Source organism: Pipistrellus kuhlii, unplaced genomic scaffold (genome assembly GCF_014108245.1).
Source record: "Pipistrellus kuhlii isolate mPipKuh1 unplaced genomic scaffold, mPipKuh1.p scaffold_m20_p_9, whole genome shotgun sequence".
NCBI classification, from domain to species: domain Eukaryota; kingdom Metazoa; phylum Chordata; class Mammalia; order Chiroptera; family Vespertilionidae; genus Pipistrellus; species Pipistrellus kuhlii.
Genome location: NW_023425595.1, coordinates 9,029,169 through 9,049,006, shown reverse-complemented (window position 1 = coordinate 9,049,006; position 19,838 = coordinate 9,029,169). Strand labels below are relative to the sequence as shown.

At 41.4% G+C, this 19,838-nt stretch overlaps 1 long non-coding RNA gene across 2 annotated transcripts; it reads right to left on the bottom strand.

Moving 5' to 3' along the window:
- Window positions 1-5,942: 5,942 nt before the first annotated feature.
- On the bottom strand, window positions 5,943-19,656 carry LOC118713344. Of its 2 annotated transcripts, XR_006740885.1 has the most exons (4): window positions 19,357-19,656; window positions 14,011-14,079; window positions 12,185-12,344; window positions 5,943-6,618 (listed from the first exon to the last, which is right to left on the bottom strand). It is a non-coding gene; the product is annotated as an uncharacterized LOC118713344 (long non-coding RNA). The 2 variants fall into 2 exon arrangements; XR_006740884.1 differs by lacking the exon at window positions 19,357-19,656 and having other exon boundaries at window positions 14,011-14,362.
- Window positions 19,657-19,838: the final 182 nt, after the last annotated feature.

Sequence of the window (19,838 nt, the reverse complement as noted above, 5' to 3'; positions counted from 1 at the left end):
ACCTCTTGCACATGGGTATTTAGGATAGATACCTAGAAGAGAAATTGTTGGGTCAAAGAATGTATGTCGTTTATATTTTGATATTTGCTGTCAAGACAACCCAAAAGTTAGTGCCATTACATTTCTACCAACAATGTGAGACTAACCCCTCCCCTGTCTTTTCCCACACTGGATTATTATTAATCTTGAAAATCTTAACCATCTGGTGGTTGAACAGTGATATCTTCTTGTTTTAATTTGTATGTTTTGATTGATAGTGAGATTGAGCAACAAGCTTTTCTTTTTTTTCAGTTCCTGTGCTCAGTCTCATAGCAATAGTTGATAGTGTCTCCCTAAAATGGTCCCTTTCCTTGGCTTCTGTGACACTGCATCCCACATTATCCTGTCGTTGGCTCTACACCTCTGGCCACTCTGCCAGTCTCCATTCCTGACTCCTCCTCCTCCACCTGGCTCTCAATGTTGATGTTACTCAGTGTTTGGTCTTAGTCACAGCACTTTCAATCTATTTTCTCTCCCCAGACAATCCCATTGGTATTATCTATATACCAATGACTCACTCTTCATCCTGTCTCTCTCCTCTTGCTCTGGACCTGTCCACATCTCCTTTGAATGCTTCAAGAGCATGTTAAACTCTTAGGATTCTCAAATTCAGGGACTATCTCACCACCCTCTGGTTGCCCAAGAACCTTTGGACTCATCCTTGATTGTTTCCTCGCCTTGATTCCAATATCCAATTCATTTCAAGTCCTATTGACTCTGTGTTCTAATTGTCTCTGGAAAGTGCCCATTGTTTTCCATCTCCACTAGCCCCATCTTCTCAGAACTTGAGCATGAATCCATGCTTGGCCTTGGCCAACCTGTTCTCTACAATTCAACCAACCTGATTTTCAAAAATCAAATCCGATCATGTTATTGCCCACACAAAGATACAGCCACAAATCTGTTAAACACAAAATTGTTCATAATTGTTAAAAGAAAGGAAGAAAAAAAAGGATAATTTAAATATATAATAATAACAGATTAAGCAAATGTTAGTTTATCCATTTGATGAGACAACATGTAGTTATAAAAAACAAATGTAGTCCTAGGAAATATTAAGGATCAGATAATTGCTATTATTTAAAAATTTAGAGCAGTAGTATCAATAATATAATGCAAACCTCATATGTAATTAAACATTTTATAGTAACCACATAAAAAAGTGAGAAACAGGTGAAATTAATTTTAGTGACATATTTTATTTAATCCAATATGTAAAAAATATCATTCCAACATGTAATCAATATAAAAATTATAAAATGAATATTTTGTTATTTTTTTAAACGAAGTCTTTGAACTCCACTGTGTATTTTACACTTACAGCACATCTCAATTCAGATGCTAAATTTTTATCAGAAATACTGATATCTGATATCTGAAGAGTTAGATTTCATGACATTTACAGTTGAAAGGTAGATTCACATACCCAGGTTGTTCCAAATATGCTTAAGCTTTCCAGTAATTGAATTGAGGATCAGTTTTTAAATTTAAATGTAAGTTAAATTAAATTAGACATTTATTTTTTTAATCTTCACCTGAGGATATTTTTCCATTGGTTTTTAGAAAGTGGAAGAGAGAGGGGAAGACAGAGAGAAATATTGATGTGAGAGAAACACATCGATTGGTTGCCTCCTGAACGCACCCCGACCCGGGCCCAGGCTGGGGAGGATCCTGCAACCAAGGTACATGCCCTTGATCAGAATCGAACCCAGGACCCTTCAGCCAGCAGGCTGAAGCTCTGTCCACTGAGACAAACTGGCTAGGGCTAAATTAGAAATTTAGATAATCAGTTGCAGTTACCATATTTCAAATATTCAATTGCTGCACATGGCTAGTGGCTACTGCATTAGATAATGCAGTTCTAAAGGAAGGTAAAGATTGATAGTTCCCTAATTCATTTATAAACTTACAAACTTTATTATAAAAATCCTTCAAAAGGTAAAAATAGCCCAACCTCTCTTGGGAATAAATGCTAAATAAAATATTAGCAAATTAAATCAAAAGATGTTTTAAAACAATCATAACCAAATAGGTTATATTGAAGAGTAGCAAGAGTGGTCCTTCCTTAGCCTTCCTATTAATATAAAAGTCACATTTACAATTGGCATAAAAATAAAATACAAATAAACTTTATAAAAATAGATATTTATGAAGAGCTATAAAACTTTTCTAAAGGACATAAAGAAAACTTAAAAAAATGGGAAGCACATGCCATGATCCTGGAAGTGAAGACTAAATACTGGTAAAGATGTGTGGTCTTCTAAAATCAATCTATAATTGCCCTGGCCTGTGTGGATCAGTTGGTTGAGTGTTGTCCCTTGCAATGAAAGGTCACAGACTTGATTACTGGTCAGGCCACAAGCCTAGGTTGTGGGCTCAATCCCCAATCAGAGTGAATGCATGTCGGAGGCAGCTACTCAATGTTTCTCTCTCTCTAAAATCAATAGGAACACATAAAAATTAAATTAATCTATAATTTTAATGTAATCCCAATAAAAATTCCAAGAAAGAACACTTGTTACAGAGGGGAGGGGACTTGTTTAACTAATCCTAAAAATTATTTAGAAGAATAAACAAATGGAAAATAGCCAAGAAAATTATGAAGAAAAAAAAATTACTTGTTCTACCTGATATAAAAACTACGTATAAAACTTTAGTGATTAAAAACATTGTGGTACTGATACAGAAAAAAAGATAATGGAAAAAAATCTTAAACCTAGGGGAACTTATATAGTAAAGTTAGTATTTCAATGTGGTGGGAGAATGTATTGATTATTTAATAAAAGTTATCACTGAATATCCTTAGGGGGGGAAAAAAGCAAAGTTATCTCAATCCACACTCAACAATAAATTCCAGGTAATTTAAAAATTTTGAAATTAACAAAATAAACAAAATATTGGAACATTCACAAAGATAAAACTGAAGTACATTTTAAAATAATTTGGGGGGCAGGGAGGGCCTTTGGTAATATGGTACTGTGCCACAAGTCATGGAGGAAATGATTGACAGGTTTGACTATTTTGGCAGACACTACTTGTTGTCAATGAGATGTAAATAAAAATCTGCTAGGCACTACCGGGGAAGATTTTCCTTCCTGGTGAGATAACAGATCTGTGAGCTGAAAAAAAAAAAAAAAATCGTTGTCCCCATCCTTTTCCTTCCCGATTGGAGTATGACGATGTCATATTTGGGGGTGTAGCAGCCGTCTCATCTTACAAGAGAAGACACTGCCAACACATTGTAGATGGCAAATCTGAAAGATGAGACTAGTGACAGCTCTGAACCACCAAACCAATTCTGAGACCACCTACCTCTGGATTTCAGGTTAATTAAATTGTTAATATTTTACTGTTTAAGCCCCTGCTACTTGACTTTGTTTTCCTAGGGCAGATACAAATATATAAAAATAAAAGCTTTCTATGGCAAAAGACACAATGAGAAAAAATAATTGCAACATAGATGTCAAGGCTAATAGTCTTAATATATAAATGACTTTTACTAACCAATAGGAAAATAAGAGAATACTTTAATAAAATAAAATGGGCAAAGAACATAAACAGATAATTCATAAATGAAATTCAACTGAGAAGTAAAGGTATAAAGACATGCTCGATCTTACAAGTAATCAAAGACTTATAGATTGAAACCACAATAAAATATTATTTTTTAGCCATCATACTGGCAAGGATAAGAAAGAGTGATAATGGCCAATGCTGGGGATGGTGTGCAGAATCATCTTATCTCATACATGCTGGTGAAATGTAAATTGGTACATTTTCTACAGAACTACTTAATATGAATCAAATTTTAAAAGATGTATCTTGTATTTCTCACAATTTTCCTTCTAGGAATTCTTTCTAAGGGAATAATCAGACATGATAAAAATGTGTATACAATGATGGTTAGTGTAGTATTCCTTATAGTAAAAAAAAATTGGAAATAATTGAAATGCTTCCAACAATAGGTGATTAGTTAAATAAATTATGAACATTTATTTAAGAGATGGAATTCAATAGATGGAATTCTATATAGCCATTAAGAAGGATGATGCATTATATGTACTGACATGGAAAGATACTCATGACCTAGTGATAAGTAGGAAAAACAGATTACAAAACACGATGTGATATGACTGCTTATGTAAATGTATATATACTGGAGGCCCAGTGCACAAAATTCGTGCATGGGGTCAGAGAGAGTTGTCCCTCAGCCCAGCCTGGACCCTCTCCAATCTGGAACCCTTTGAGGGATGTCAGACTGCCTGTTTAGAGGAAGGGTTTATTTTTTAATAATAGTGATTATCTTCAGGAAGTGGGATTGAGAGTGGACCTTTATTTCTCTATATTGGTTGAATATTTTATATATCAAAATAACAAAGCTGATTCCAGTTTCAGAAATAAAATGTTTCCAGAATAATATACAATGATGTAAAAAGAAAGATATGATATATTGCTAAGTTAAAAAATATGATACAAGTCAATGTTATAGTAGTGAATTTTAAAAATGGGGTTAATTTTTATTGAAAATTAACTGGAAAGTTGTACACCAAAATGTTAACAGCAGTTATCGCTAGGATGAGGGAGGGGGCTTGGCGGGGGGAGGGAGTTGGGGGGCTTTTGAATGATTTTTACTTTATGGTCATACTTCCCTGCTTAAACGTATTTTTTAAAAGATAACTCATATTGCTTTTATGGAAAAATATTCTTAAAAAAACAAAAGAAAGAAAGAGGAAAAGGAGGGAGGGAAGGAAGGGAGGACAGCTAGGATTGTGAGAGGCCTCCAAGAAGTGTGTTGATTTGATGCCATTAAATACGAACCCTGACATTATTGAGTTATTTATTTTTGCCTTTTGTGCCACAAAGGATTTTGACTCAAAAGAAAATATATGATAAAATAGTAAATTACAAATAAAGGGGAAAAAATCAGAACATAAAGAAAAACTAGAAACCCAAGACTGGAGAAAGCAGAGTCTTATGAACATTGAGCTCCAAGGTGAGCCCCATCCCTCCTCCCGTGATTCCATAGCCCCATGGGGTCCTCTGCCTGCCCAGCTGGAGACTTGCAGCATCTGGGCATCTGCTCCGGGTGAACCCATGAAGTTGACAGTATAGTAGGTACATTGTGGGGTGTCTGTCTGTCCAGCCCATTTTTCTTCTTGCAATATCACAGCGGACAGAGCCAGGCGAACCTCTGGCCCACGCAGAGCCGGGTGGAGTCTGTCTCTTATACGTTGGGAGCTGGGCCTGAGAGCCAGGCTGGGGGGTCTGGAACAGGGGTGGGGGTGGGGGGCGCTGTTCTGCGCAGAGCAGAGTGCACCTCCTGGTTGGGGCCTTAGAGCCCACTAGAATTTCGTGAGGTTCCTGGTGCATTAAGAAACAAGGTTACAGAAAGGATGGCGTATATATTTAATGTTTATATTGAACAAATTAATGCTTTTAACACCAAAAATATAGTGCCACAAAAATGTTCTGTTCGCAGGCTAATTACAGGATTTATTAAAAATATTAATTCACGGGGCACTACAGGAGGTGTGGTCCAGAGCCAAAAGGGCCTGTGCCAGCCTCCTGCTCATCCTGCCACGTACCCCCCGACTGCCTCCGTTCCCCGCCCTCACCCCACCCCCAGGCTGTGAACTCGGGTTGAGCCCGAGGAGGAGGAAATAGTACAGCTGGCAGCAGGCAGACCTGGGGAGTCACTGATCCTCCTTCCCACCCCTTCCAGGGCGTGGGGCCAGGGCCTCTGGCCCCTTGAGACACCCTATATCCTCCCAGCCAAGTCTCCCTCGTCCACTCACTCCGCCTGACGTGCACTTCTACCACGGGCAACCAAAAAAGCTTCGACAGAAAGAACTTGCCGACACCCCAGGTTCTGATTTTCCACGGGAGGTGTGCTTTTCACGGGCATTTTCAGCTCCCGTGGCCCCAGTCTCCAGTGAGTTCGTGCGTCTTCTCCCGGGGTGGAGGAGGAGGGCTGTTTAAAAGATGCTGAGTGGCAGGAGGAGAATGTCACCTCAACATCCCTCCGCCAAGCCGGGAGAGGTTTGGCTGAGTCTCAAGGACGCAGGTTCAGACAAGGGCAGGCCCGGCTGCCTTACTGCGAGCCAGAGTCAGTTTCCTGGCGCTGGAAGATGTTGGGGAGCCTTGGGGTCCGGCTTCAAGGCCTCTCCTAGAGTGGATTGGTCCTAAAACCGGCTTCCGAGGTGGGGGGGACAAGGTGAGGGGAGTATCTGCCCTCTAAGGGTTGGCCTGGCTGACTGCTCCGCGGAGATACAAACAGCAGTAGCTGCTTACATCAGTCATCTTAGTTCTCTGATTCCTATGGTGCCTAGAAGCGAGCCTTAAAGCAGACACTCAGTGCTGTTTGTGGTCCCCAGTGTTGTGGGCAACACAAAGCCTTCATCCTTTGCTCTGCTCAGGCAGACTCTGGAGAATGTTCTGGGACTCGTCCTCCCTCCCCATTGCTAACCAAAGCCACGAATATTTCCTGAGCACTTACTTTGTGCTAGGTTCCTTGTAGGTGCTGAATCTGAGGGCAATAAACGACATTTCTTTCTTGGAACTTACATGTTTCCATACTACCTTTCATCCTGAGAGAGAGAGAGAGAGAGAGAGAGAGAGAGAGAGAGAGAGAGAACGCGCGCTAGAGATTCATTAGTAAGAAAACTCCCAGCTTTGAGGTAGTCTCCGAGAACAAGGGGCCCATTTTTGTCATTCCTCGTTCAAAATTCCCATGTCCCCCACTCAATGCGCACACACACATACATATGTTACTCTCACAGTTTACATTCATAACATGTACAGCTGGAGAGCAGCGAGGTCTGCCTTCCACATTATACAGAACGGATTGGCAGCTGGGACTGAAGGCGATAGAAATAAGCTATTGATCAAGGGTTATAAAAGTACTGCCACTGGGATCCTGTGATGCTTGCAAGCTGAGGGCAGCAGTAAAGTGCTACACAAATGCAATAACATTTATAACCTGGAGGCAAGTGCTTTTTTACATGAAAATAAAAAGCTGATCCTCTCTTTTAATCCTTTCCTCCCTCCATGGGCCGGGCTGGCCTTTGACAAGTGCATGGACACGAGCCTAAGCGGGGTCACCTCTTACTCTCTGTGTAAGTGGCAGGGTCTCTTTTCTCCATGCCTGTACCTTCCGGTGGTCTGTGGAGTAACCTGCACCTTTGAAGCTTCTCTGATTGGAGGGGAGAAGGAGCGGTGTCCTGCATCCTGAGAGACCCAATAATGCCTCGCTCCCATGGGTCTGGCTTGGTTTGCTTTGTGGATGTCGCCTAGTCCTGTTGGGAGCTGAACTTTTCATTTGAATGGAAGCTGGAAATCACTCTGTAGAGCTTCATTCTGTGACATTTGTAAAACGAAGAAGTCCTGCTTTAGGGAGAGATAAATGGAGATGAGAGATGGCTCTGGAGGTACTGCAAAATAGTAAATGCTAAATGATGGCTGGACCTGAGGAATTCAACTTTTTCTTCCCAAACTCACCACACCTGTGCTTCCTAACGTGTTCCAAGAACACCAGTCCTGCAAGATTCCCATAAAAACGGGGCTATATAATCAAACAAATTGGGAAAAGGCTTCCTTTTGGAGAAATCTATTGCATCTTTGCAACTTACAGACTCAAGTCCTGCAGTAAATAAGCAGTTTAACTTTGCTTAACAGCTTCTCCCAGATTTACTTGACTTAAAATTGCTTTGATATTTTTTTCTTTTTATTACATAATGCTTATTAATAACACACTTTGGGAAGTGCTGCCAAGGTACTTATGAAAGGATATTATATTTTGCCCGCCACATATTGTATGCCTACTATGTGCAAGACAGTTTACATGGATTGTTTTTAACCACTGAAACAACTCTGTACGTATTACTATCCCTATTTCACAGATGAGAAGCATGAGGTTAAGAGTGGATAAATAACCTGTCCAAGGCCCCTCAGCTAAGGAGCAGCTTAGCCAAGATTCTCACCCAGGCCTATCTGACTCCAGATTCCGCATCTTCCATCATGTCGTGTATCTTCCTACCTGTGACAGAGACTTGCTTCTCTTTTTTGCCAAAGGAGGTGAGTTGCTCTTCCTTGGAGACCCTTGTCTCAGGATCCATTCATTCTTCTGAAAGCCTTGCCTGAGTCATTCCTTTGGCTCATGGGATTCTCATTAGAAAACAGAACCAGAATCTGAATAGCCGTGGGCAGGAATCCCAGGTTTGCCATTTACTATTTATGTGACTTTAGGTAATTTACTTAACACCTCTGCTCAGTTTTCTTATCTATAAAATTTTAAGTCTGTACAAAACATCTGACCCAGAATGCTCAGTACATGGCAACTGTTCTTTTTTACTGTTAATTATTATCAACAAGTCTTCATGAGGGAAAAACTTATTAGGGAAATTTTAGAGATCCCTGTTTTAAATCCCCCAATTACCCTGGTGAGCTAAGATACAGATATTTTTATGTTAAAGATGAAACACACACACACACACACACACACACACACACACACCCCGAAACCTGTTAAACCAATGACTTTTTCAAGTGTGCAGCCAGTGAGTAGCAGAACTGGAACCTGGACCCCCCAGTTCACAGAAATGTAAGACACCCCAATGTGTCAAAGAGCTAAGTGCACTGGGAAAGGCAGAAAATTTCAGATTTGAAGCTTTGGGAATTATTTGGTCAGTGGAAATCTGATCAGCAATGAGGACAAATTTCTCTGAAATTGTAAATTTGGTAAAACAAACAAAAAAAAAAAGAGAGAGAAACTTTTAATTTTGAAAATTTGATCTAAAATTTGGTCGGAAGGATGGCCCGCTTGTATTACCCGCTATTCTATTTGTTTGTTTGCTTGCCTTTTCTGATTATTCACAATTACTCAGCCAAAACATTTTTTCCTTTAAAACAACATTTGTATAAATTGACTTAGGTTCCAATAACAGATGAACATAAACTCGCTGAGTTAATGTTGTCAGGCTCTCGGTTGATTTTGTGCTGTGATCTTTTTGGTTTTGCTAGACTGCTGAGGCGAGGACACTCCCGGATGAAATGAGCTGTCTTTAGGCACAGTTAGTCACAAAGCTTAGGTCCCAGCATTTCAGCTTGGAATGGGTCTGTTCCCATCAGCCCACTGACGTTTATCAAAGGAAATGTAATATTCATCCAGATTGGATTGGAATGAGTTTTTCTTTTTCTATTAGATGAACAGCGACAACACAATGTACTTGGAAAAATAATAAGTTTGTGCTTATGCTAATTGAGGAAGAAGTATTAAAATAAAGTGTTTGTGGCTCAGAGACTCGTAACCCCTGCACCTCTGGGGAGTCAACAGTCCCCAAGTGGCTACTGGAAAATGCTTCATGTTTTAAAATTCTTATTCTCGGTGTTAAGAGAACATACTGTTTCTCCGTAGCCACCGATGCAATTCTTAACACAAAGTTCCTATCCCACCACTACCCCTGGTTTCAATCACCAACCCAGGTGTTGGGTTGGTAGATTGGTGTCATTTTAAATTTAAATTTAATTAATTCCTCTTTCTTTCACTGACAGCACCAGTTTTTAGTACACTCATTCATTTGCAACTTCTCTTATTAGTTTTCTACAGAAGAGAGAGGGAAATGAGATGTATGGTGTGCCTATTTTATGGATGGGAACAACATGGACTGTACCCAAAAGCTGTTAACAACCTCTCTCTCATCTCATTAACTACAAAGTTTGGAAGAGATTTGGCTTATTTATGAACTGACGTGTAAAACACAAATGATCAATCTCATTCATTGTGATGGCTTTCATCAAAGAGGACCATAGCTACAGAAATAGTGCTTTGAGTCTAAAGTTTTTGAGTTTGAGAACCTTTGAAACTATTATTTTGATAGTTCTCCTAATGTTGCCACCGCTGGAGAAATAATATCCCATTTTAGAGGTGAAGAAAGTGAAGCTAAAGAGAAATCCTGGCCCGAAGAGCATAAAGGAGGGAATACAATCTAAGCCTTCTGCCTGTCCACTCCCGTCATTCGAGGTGTGGCTCTCCGTGTGTTCTAGCATGGCTGATTACTCTAACACTAATGGGTGTCGGGTTCATCCAGAGAGCATGCCCTCACTATATAAATTATTCAGCAATGAAGTTGATGTGACTATTTATAGGTCATAAGTCAGTTATAAACTCAGAAATATGAGAACAGGTCCTTAAATAGAGAGGCAATTGTTACCCACCCAGGGCTTATTTTAAATATATAGGGTTGGAGTCAGGCAGATTTCATATCTGATACCCTTTGTATTGGGCTTTGGGATTAGTGGGTAGGATAGATAGGTGCACTGATTATAGCAAGGGATGAGGGGTAAATCCAGGTATGACAAAATGGATTTCTGTCTTGAGCAAACTCCAAACAGTTGGTAATGCCTGCCTGAGGCACTGTGCTGAGAAGGATTCTGAGGCCAAGTTCAGGCTCTCAGAAACCCACAGGCCACATATTTACCATCCCTGGCTTGGTTATTTCACACTCTTCATCCATCAGTGACAGATGTTTCATGAAAGTGAGGACACTGGGTCACAGTTATTCACCAAAATTACCTTGCTGAATCTTACACACTGATGCATCTCCTACAACCAATCAAGGGAAAAGAAACCAAATTGCCTCCTTTCAAAGACCCTTTGAGCAATGATAAGTCATTTACAAGATTGGGATAATGAAGCTGTGACAAATCCGACTGCCGGCTGGATTTGGGGTAACCTCCGTTGTCATCCAGAGGGAGAGATTCTCTGCCAGGTGAGGATTCTGAGACCCGGCCTCCCTCCATTCTTTTCTTTCTGAGTAGTTATCTCTTTCTCTTCTTCAGGATCCAAGTCGGTTCAAATGCACAATTACATCTTGTTTCAATATGAAGGAATGCTAGGCCTTAAGATCTATTGTTGAGGTCATTCTTAAGTTATGAGATGCTCTAGCCCCTTTCCCTTGAACACAGTCTTAAACGAGACCTGTTTCAGGGCTCTGATTCCTGGGATTATGTTTCCTGTGGCTGCTGTTCCTTTCTTTCCTCTCTCTCCAGGCCCACACCAAACAATCACTCCTAGACCTTGCTCTGGTCTCTGAAAAATCAGGTCATGTCCTGTTTGGATGCCGGGCACACCCTGTGGCTTTCTGTTCAGAACTGCACTGTCTTTACAGCTTCTTGGTTCATCACCCTGCCTGCCACCTCCAGGTACCCTGCTTTCTCTCAGGCTTCCTTCTCCAGCCTTTACCACAGACAGACCCTCCCTGCTGGTCCTACGGCTCAGTGATGGCGGCCCTTAGCTATTCTGATGCAGCTCTCCTTCTGTGCAGAATTTCCCCTATTTTTAAAAAAGAATTCTTGAGATCTCTGTAATGTCCTTCTTATGATCCCTTCGGACACCATCCTAAATGTATAAAAACTTACATTATGGAGAGCTTATGTGCCAGAACTTTGCAAGTGTTATTTCATTTAATCTTAAAAAACAATTCCATTATTATTCCCACTTAACAGATGAGAAGACTGAGGCCCTTTTAAGTTAATTTTCTAGCATCTACATATCAAGTAATAGATGGCAATCTGACATTTGGCCATTTATCATTTTGCAATTATTTTCATTTGAGAATTCAAAATCGCATTTGCTCAGCAAAGTCATTTGCTATCTTTTTCTGGAAATTTCCATGGTTTTAGTTCATTATAACCTTTTGTGATCTAATGATAAAAAAAAAAACATGTTTAATACAGACTTCTCTAAACTTTAAAAACACTTAATAATTACATAGGTGTGTTTGCCTTGTGAAAATTTAATGAAATGTACAACTTGTGATTTGTGCACTTCTCCATATGAAAGTTATACTTTAATTAAAAAGTTTATGTATTATAAAAAGATACCCCTCGCTCCCCTTATTTATATCTTAACTTAGAAAACACCTCCCTGCACCTCATTTTTAGGACTGCAATGCCATTTGCCAATGCTTTTGGGGAAGGTGAATATTGCAACAGCGCCTGGTCAGATTTAAATGTTCAGAACAGGACATACATTGTGCTATCTGGGCATGCTGCCTGACCCCGTGTGTTTTATGTGATACACAGGCTGTAAAAAACTTATTAGAACATTATTTCAATAAGGGGAGGAGAACCTTATGTTGCAACAAACCTGTGGCCTGATTTAACTTGGAAGATGGAAGGTTGCACACTATTGTTGAATGCTGCTTTCACTTGGTTGGAATTTGGGGTGCTACATTTTATCACAGGGTTTCACTCATGTGCATCAACAAGGTGCATCAACTTGTACTTCAGATTTCCAGTTTTCAATGCTCATAGATAAGAAATAGTGATAAAATAATATGCATTTGTACAATGTGATACAACTTACCAAAGACTAAAATGATATCTATTCAGCAGGCATGACATATATTATCTCATTTAATGTCCATTTTCCCAAAGTCAACCTAAGACTGTATGATTCCCAAGTTCCTGATTCCTTAAGAATAAGCCCTAGCACTTCTCACAAACAGCTCGGACCCTCACAACAATGCAGTGGTTAAACATTATTGTTTTCCCCATTTTGGACGAGGAAATAGGCGCAGGGAGATAAAGTGATTAGACAGACATTTGCAGAGCTCAGACCCCAGCTCAGGTTCTCAGACTCCAAATCTGGGAATACCTTCCACTAGATAATGTCACTGCTCAGGCCCACAGTACAATTTATTTATGTTGATAATAGATAAACTAAAGGTGCAAATAGAAGATGATAAAATTCTTTTAACATCCCCATTCTCGGAGGCTCTCTCCGTGATTCTTTTAGCAGCTCAGCAACTTTAAGGCAGACATGTCTAGAGCTCTAATTGTGACCATTTTAGATTTTCACAACAGGTTCAGCCTAGGCCCCCTGATCTACATCAGTTACTTTTGGGAAAGAAATTGGGATTTGCTTCTGTAAAGGGCAGAGTCACACACTGACAAATGCACACTTAAATCTATCTGTGGTGTTTGGGCTAGTTCAATGGTACTCCCACCTTGACACACACACACACACACACACACACACACACACACACATACACACACACACACATACACACAGTGAGAGCGAGAGCAAGCGCGAGCGAGAGAGAAGAAATGGGACATTTGGCAATGTCTGGAGGTATTTTGGGCTGTCACAACTGTTGGGTATAGGACAGGGACACTGCTAAATATTCCACAATGCCCCCACCACAAAAAAGGATCTGGCCCAAAATGTCAATGGTGCCAAGGTTGAGAAACCTTGGTCTAGTTAATTCTGTTACTTACTTACATACATACACACCTGAAGTTGCTTAGGATTAAATTGACCTTGGAGATTATGGCAAAGTAATGCAATTGAAGGTATTCCCCAGAGAGTCTACTGCTTATCTGCCAATATTTATTTATTTACAAGTTACCTGACCCATTCATTTCCAATTATGATTTTGACTTACCATAAATGTACAGGGCAGTTAATAGGAAGATATTTATTTATTTATTTGTTTGTTTGTTTGTTTGTTTGTTTATTTAAAGATCAGAAACCATTGAGACAGTAGAGAGAAAGAATATACACTCAACTTCTGCTAGTCACTGGGGATTTTCTGTCATCTTTAAAAATCACGTTGAGCCGAAACCGATTTGGCTCAGTGGTAGAGCATCGGTCTGCAGACTGAAAGGTCCCGGGTTCGATTCTGGTCAGGGGCATGTACGTTGGTTGCGGGCACGTCCCCAGTAGGGGTTTGCAAGAGGCAGCTGGTCGATGTTTCTCTTTCATCGACATTTCTAGCTCTCTATCCCTCTCTCCCTTCCTCTCTGTAAAAATCAATAAAATATATATATATTTTAAAAAATAAATTAAAAAATCACGTGGATATGTCTCCTCTACTTTTTAAAGCACTTTGTTGTTACAACCAGGTGTTCATTTACTCCAGCCCAATAAGAATTAGAAAAGAAGAGCTGATGAACTGTAATAGTTACCTCCCTGCCTCAGTAAAGAAGTGGGACCCTCAGGTTTCCAGACAGACTTCAAATCTTCTTTAGGTTGACCTTTTAAAAGATAATGGGATTACTTTTCAGCCTGGAGTAGAAAAAAGGAGAGTGTTTGAGTGAAGCATGGACAGGGGAGCTGCATGAGGAAGCTGTTCAATTAGTTTGTGAAGGGAGGGGCCATTACTTTGAAATACTGTCAAGTTCCAGAACATCAGAGACAGACATATACAAATACAAGTACAAAAATGCATGCTATGGTTTATACTATGCTACTGCAGAAGTGCAAAATAAGGAAATCTAGAAGAAACTTCTTTATTCCCCATTATAATACATAATGCCTCTGTTATATTTTCCCCTTATATTTACAATGTCTCTGCATTAGACTGATAGTCCTTATAGAGTGCTAGCTGTTGTATCATTTTAAATGACATTTTACATTATCCAATAGAATTCCAATATAAATGAAATATTTTCTCTTTTTTTAAATATATATTTTTATTGATTTCAGAGAGGAAAGGAAAGGGAGAGATAGAAATATCAATAATGAGAGATAATCATAGATCAGCTGCCTTCTGCACGCCCCCCTACTGGGGACCGAGCACACAACCCTGGGCATATGATCTTGACCAGAATTGAATCTGGGACCTGTCAGTCTACATACAGGCTGACTCTATCCACCAAGATGCAGGCTCTATCCACCAAGCCAAAAGGGCTAGGGCATAAATTAAATATTTTCTATCAAACAAAAGTTAAGTTCCTAGCTCTTGTCTTCCATATATATATATCCTGTTTCCCTGAAAATAAGACAGTGTCTTATATTAATTTTTGCTCCCAAAGATGCGCTAGGTCTTATTTTCAGGGGATGTCTTATTTTTCCATGAAGAAGAATACGGTACACATTTATTGTTAAATGAAAATAAAGAAAATTTATTACCTGTATACGGTACGGCAGTATGGTAGTTGTCAACACAAACCAGACAGACAAACTGTATATCCTACAGTATCAAGAATTTACTCATTTATTCAATGACAGTCATGTCATCATCACCTGGAACATCATCATAACAATCCAATTCCTGAATTTCCTGGTGAATTTTTTGTGACTCCATTTCTTTCAGAATCAGTGCACCAAATCTCTCATGTTTAGCCTGGGGGGGGGGGGCTTATTTTTGGGAAATGCCTTATATTTCACTCAGAAGGAAACCTGTAAGTAGGTCTTATTTTCGGAGGATGTCTTATTTTCGGGGAAACACGGTATGTATGGCAATAAAGTAAATGTAAAAAATAGAAACCATGAAAATACAGGAAGAAAATTGTAGGTATTTTGTAATCTTACACATTGGATGGCCTTTGAAGCATGGAATGGAAGGCAGGAATATATAGAAAAACACTAACAGATTTGACGATTTTTATAAATATTTAAAACTGCACTTCAGTGTTTAATAACATTCAAAATTTGATTTTTAACTTTGCTCAACAGGGTTTTATGGATAGTAAATGGTTTTGGCAGGTAACTAGATGGTAGGAGAGCAAATTCTATTGAGCACCTGCTATTGTCATTCATGTCTAAAAGTTGAATGATTCACCTCAAAGAAAATTCCAAATGTAAATTTGCAATTTTCAGCTTTTTTTCCTGGGATTTTCACTAACTTATACCAATTGTTATATTTTTTCTTTAGCATTTATGCCATTTAGCCCTTTCAAAAATTCCACCAGGTATTATCTTTCTATATGAGAAACACCAGAGTTCAGAAGGCCTAAGAGTGTGTCTATTTAGGCATGCCTGGAGCTGAGACAGACCTACCAAAATACTCTGAGTGGCCAGATTATTATGATCTCTGAACGCATAATAATCTGGCCACTCAGTGTATATTAGAGCCTGGTGCATGAATTCGTGCATGGGTGGGATCCGGCTAGCCTGGCCAGGGGAAGGGGACATGGGCAGTTGGCCAGACTGCCTGTTGGTCAAAATCCTGGTAGAGGGGACAATTTGTATATTAGCCTTTTATTATATATGAAATACACCGAGTGGCAATTATTATGCATTCAGAGATCATAACAATCTGGCCACTCAGTGTATACATTAATACCAACCCCACAAATTTGAATCACACCAAGACTCTTAGGACCCCATAGGCCACATCTGTACTGGCAAGATATTGGAACTTCACATGTTCACCTCCTCCAGAGTTATGTTAACTCAGAATGAATTTGAGGTCATAGGGAAAGATGTATTATGCAGTCCCATGTGCCAGGCACTGTGCTAAGCACTTTTCATGAATTATTTCATTCAATCTTCTCAATAGCATCACCAAGTAGGTATTAATAGCTGCATTTTACAATATAGGGAGACTGAGAGGTTAAGTAACTTGCCCAAGGTGCCTTAGTTGAAAAGGAGTGATGATACTTCCTACGTGTTGGAACCCAGATCTCTTTGGTTCCGTTCTTCTTCACCATCCTAGAGTGAGGAAGAGTATGTCAATAGAAACTTGGTCTGTCAGTGACTCACAAGCTAGAGTATTCTTTTCCTTAGAGTTTGATAGGTGTAGGAGTGTTAGACAATTATTTGGTTACATATTTTATAATTAAGTGTAAATATCTAAAACATGAGTTTTGCATGACACTGATTGTTGAGTGCTACACAAACATCGTAGTAATCAAGCAACCTCTGGTACAAGAAGTTCAGCAGCTGAATGAACTTGTCTTCTAAAGCCATGTCAGTAAACAATAACCAATGGCCCAATCCTGCCCACCTCCTGGTTTTGTGAGGCCCATGAGCTGAGAGTTTTTTTTAATGGTTGAAAAATTAAAATATTACTTTGTGACATATGAAAAGTACATACAACTCAAATGTCAAAGCCTATAAACAAACAGCCAGGATCATTTGTTTACGTATTTTTAAAAAAATATATTTTATTGATTTTTGTACAGAGTGGAAGGGAGAGAGATAGAGAGTTCGAAACATCAATGAGAGTCATCGATCAGCTGCCTCTTGCACGCCCCCTACTGGGGATATGCCCGCAACCAAGGTACATGCCCTTGACCGGAATCGAACCCGGGGCCCTTCAGTCCCCAACGCTCTATCCATTGAGCCAAACCGGTCCCGGCTGTTTATGTATTTTTTATGGCTGCTTTTGTGCTACAACTGCTGAGTTGAGAAGTTGTGACAGAAACTGCAAAGTTTAAGATATGTCCTATCTGGGCTTTTACAGAAAATAGTTTGCTGACCCCTGTTCTATGTCATTTATACATTCAGGTGCAATTTGGGCTTCTAAATTTTTTTCTCTGAAACTCTGAAAATGTTTTGAACTCTTTTTTTCCTAGAAAGAACACTACGGCAATATTGTTCTGAAAAAATTCTGACAGCCTGGGCTGATTGGAAATGACACTATTAGTCAGTCCAGCTTGAAAGTCTGCCTCCCTTTCTCATCTAAATACATTAGAGTTATCTTTAGATGGTAAAGCCAGGTCTTACTGCCCAATCTGTCCTCCTGTTATTCATCTTGCCTGCGTTATGGGTTTAGTTTCACAACATTATGAGTTCATCCAGGCTTCTTGAATCATTTATAGGGATTTTCATATTCCCTCTCAAACTCTTACACACTTTCTCTGCTGAATTTTTTTTTTCAACAAAGAGCTGAAAGTAAAAAAAAAAAAAAATGGCCTACACATGTCCAATAAAACCTATACTTTCGTTTTTAGCTTTAAAAAAAAATCAGAATTTTTTGAAATTGCTTTTTCTTGGGAAACTAAACTTAATTTTGCAGGTCACAGAAGAAAACACCTTCATCTCCATGGATCTCAAAGCACCTCTGGTGGAGATATATAAGGTAAAGAATGTCTCCTTATTTTGAAATACTGTTTTACTTCCTGGAGGAAATACTACTCAATGGAAAAGAAGAGACCAGTAATAAACAGAGTCAGGGTTCTGCCAATGACTCAGTTTGACTTTGGGCAAATCATCTCACCACTGTTACTCTTCATCTGCAGAAACTGGACATCCATGCCTATGGGAGTTGCATGGCTAATCAATGCCTGGAAAATGCGTAGTGGCAGATGCTACAAAAGTGCTGAGCCTTAAAAACAAAACCACCCCCACCCCCATTTGTATTCAGTTGAGGTTGTGGTTTATTGTTATTTAACATTCGAAGGCCAACACTGTGTTAAGTCCAACGTGCTGCACAGGACAGATAATATCACTGTCTAGGAAGGGTTTTTTTTTTTTTTTTAATCGAGTATGTTGGACTTTTTTCTTTATGGTGGCTTGGGATTATTTTAGAATTCAGTAGCCTATCTATACAAAACAATTAAGCTGTAAGTTAAAAACTATCGATTGAAAAAACCTAAATAAACCCCCTCCCAAAAAATAAGAGGCCCTCTCCCCTCCCCCCGCCCTGCCAAGAAACCTCTCCAAACAAGAATTCTCCTGTTGTTGTTTTTTTCTTCTTCTTCTTTCCCCTCCCTGCAGTTCTCCATGTTACAGTCCTTGGAGGTAGAATAGGCATAAAATACTTTCACTAATAAAATATGACACACCGCCGGATTCTACGTGGCCCATTCCCAGCGATTGCCCTGCCACACAAAGCAGAAAAGTAAATGCCATCATCCCCCCCTTAGAACAAAAGAACTTAGGAATAAAAAAAAAAAAAAATGGAGAGGGGGGGGAGAGAAAGCGGCAATAAATAAAGGTGAGCGAAGGACCCCCGTCCCCCGCCCTTCCCCGCAGGGAAGGTGGGACTCGGCCGGGCTAATAAAGTGGTTCAAGGGTAGTTATTTGGAAAGGGGGCGGGGTGGCGAGGGGAGGGAGGGAGCGGGCGAGCGGCGGCCGGGGATTGCATGTTGCATTCGACTTGAGGTTGCATCCTTCCTCCTACTGTTGCCTGGACCACGCTCCCTCCTCATTGCAGTGCTCCCCCGTCGCTTCTTCCTCGCTCCTGCCCTGGCTACTCCCCCCACCCCCCCATCCCTTAAAACTGCTGGTGCACCGGAGGGAGTTGGGGCCACTCCGGAGCCCCTGAGCAAGCAAGCGCCTGCCGGCGGGAGGGGGGGGGGACTTGGGCTCGGGCCGCGGAGTTGGGGAGGGGAGGGGAGGGGGCCGCCACGGGCTCCGGCCTCGCCTCGGCTGCAGCTACCCGGAGCTCGGAGCTGCGGCGGCGACGCTGCCCCGGCCCATCCTTGCGGCGGCGGCGGCGGCGGCGGCCCCGGGAGTTTGGCCGCCGCCGCAGCTCCGAGCTCGGCCCCATCACCGCCGCCGCCGCCGCCGCCGCGGCCGCTGCCGCTGCACTGGAGTTTGGCTGCCGCTGCCCTACTTCACTCTAGTTTAGTTTCACTCACTTTACATCCGGGTTTTTTCCCTAGGCAATGGGTGCCGCAGCACACCCCGTTCCTTAGGCAAAGTGAAATAAATTCGCCGCACCGACACGTCAAGTAGTCCGCCCGCCCGAGCGCCGCCGCGGGCCCCCGCCGTCGCCCCGCCGCCCCCGGGGGGCTGGGGGGGGGGAGCCCCGTGCATCCAGGGAGCTTCGGGCGGAGGCGCGGCGGGCGGGGGGAGGCCCGGGCCGGCCGCCGTACCTACCCCTCAGCTCAGTCCGGCGGCCCCCTCCCGCCTCACGGTGCCCCTCTACCCCGGTGCCTCCTCTCTCTCCCCCGCCTCCCCGCCCTCGTCCCCGCTCGCGTTCGCAGCCCCAGCGCCTCTCGCCCGGCTCTCGGGAGCGGCGGGGGCGCGCACGGCGGCGGCGGGCCGGCGGGGCCGCGCGGCGGGCTCCCGCGCGGGCGAGTGAGTGTGTCTGGGCCTGGGCGGAGGGATCCCCGGGCTG